Genomic DNA, 2,328 nt, shown 5'->3' on the forward strand with positions numbered 1-2,328 from the left:
CTTCTCCAAACCTGCCTCCACCAGGGCTTTCCCCCTGAGCTTAGTGCACCTCCAGAGAAAGGAAAGTTATATTCTTGTGGGCGGGGAAGAGAAACTCGGCCAATGTGCTGCCTTCACGTAAGCCTCTTGGTCCACCCCACACCCCAATTAATAGGCCCCTGTGCAGCCCTGCCTTCCCCAGGTGGAGCTGAGGTAAAACCAAAGGGCACGCCCCGACCTCTGACCCATTCAACTTGCTATCTATTGACTGGCCACAGTTCGAATTACTGTAGCTCTAAAATATGTTGGCTGTTACCTAGCATGTTGCCCTCTGTGTATCTTTTGCTCTGCTGTTGAGTATTTTATTTCCCAGATTTTTCGAAATTATGAGTGCATGTCAATTATATAAATTACGGGTTTGATTGTGACATTTCCAGATGTGCATATATTGATTTATTCATGTTCACTCACCCTAGTGTCTTCTTTTACCCTCTTGTCTCTTCCCCCTTCTTTGGTCCCTTTCCCCTTTAAAGGATCTTGTTATCCTGTCACTTCCAACATAATCCCTGTTAACCCAACATAGTACTGAAAGTTAGAAAAGGTGCTCCTAATGGAAATTCTTCCCATGTGCTCCTCTTGTTCCTGATACCTTAGCTGGGTTGTGCTTTCAGCCAGCTGATGTGGCTCATAGAGAAGGGTATACATAGTTAAGGATATTTAGAGTACCGACATAATTCCTTGAATCTGGGCTTGGGGGTTTTACAAGATGAGTAAACCATGAAGCCACAGATCATTGCAGCTGCCACACCATTGAGAGTTCCATACGCAGAGGGTTTGATGCTAGAAATTGACCTGGAAAGCCATGCAGAAATATTACAATATTACACTTACAACAGTTAAACTATGAAGCCTCAATGAACTGTCCATCTGCCCCTGAGGTCTTCTCCAAGTATTTCATGCTTGAGAAGGGCCAGGCCTAATTCTCTTCTGCTAGTCTCTATGGAACTGGTCCAGAAGGCTGGGCTGTGGCCCATAGACCATTCATAGCTTTCTAGGATGATCACTGGAACAAATATCTAGCAGAGGTGAAGATTCAGTCAGTACCCTCTGAATTAGGAAATGAAAATATGTGAGGAGAGGGTGATGAGAAGAACTGCTGTGGGCAGCTGCTATCCCTCAAGACCATCATTAGTAAATCCATCCTCCTCTCCACACTGTACCCCTCAACTCTAAATTTTACAAAGTCAGGAAGAGAATTTCTCTATTTCCCCCATTTTTTCATATTGACTATAAAGTCATGCATATAAGAGTGACAGTTAAATAGATATTCAGATATATAGTTATAAGAGTAATTTCTAGTTCTGTGGTTCAAATTTGAATGAGAAACAATTAGAGACATACCCCCAAAGAATATTTAATCTGGGTACTCCCAGAGGAGTTAAGTTAATAAATAAAAATAACCTTGTGTATACAATGTAAATCAGGGCCATTTGTGTCACTGCTGGAATTCACATAAAGAGGTATAGAAATAAGGAGGAATAAAACAGCCATGCTGGATGAAGACTAAGTGCCTGGCTCAGGATTGATGAATTCATATACACTTGTGCATAGTTTTGGGCAAAGTCCCTAAAGACACAATTCCAAATATTAAACTCTCAAAAGATCAAATCCCCAAAGTCTAATATCCTGAAAAATCAAAATCCCAAGAACATATTCTGGAAAATATTTAAAAATTCTTTATAAGTCATGTGTGCACATTTTTAAAAGGAGATTATTTGAGAAACAGAACACTTCATAACCTCTTCACATATTAAGATATGCAATGATCTCATACATATTTTTGTAAGCATGAACATTGAGGCATATGTACAACAGTTGGACAGGTTTAACAGTGATGGGAAGATGAAATATAGATAGGTCCTGGTCGACCTTCTATAGCTATTTTCTCCCGCCAACGCAGATTGGATGGTGCCAGCCACAATGGACCTTACCCATCTAGGCCACTCATAGTCATACACTCATGTCTCTAGAAACCCTCACAGACTCAAAAATAATGCTTTAACATGTTTCTGGGTTTTCATTTCAACTAAAATGACACAAGAATCCTGCCTACAACCCAAACACTAAGGCTTTCCCCACAGTTTGATTTTTCCCTTCCTCTTGTATAGCCTCCCCTCCACTGCTCACAGAGGGAATTGCAGCTTTCAGAATTTCAGCTTCCAGGATTCCACATTCAGGGTTTAATCTTTTGAGATTGTGATTACAGGATTTTAGACTTCAGAGATTTTAATCATTTAGGTTTTCCACTTTGAGGATTATGGTGTTTGAGATTATGACATTTGGGATTGT

This window comes from Spermophilus citellus (genome assembly GCF_964194105.1).
Source record: "Spermophilus citellus genome assembly, chromosome: 2".
NCBI classification, from domain to species: Eukaryota; Metazoa; Chordata; class Mammalia; order Rodentia; family Sciuridae; genus Spermophilus; species Spermophilus citellus.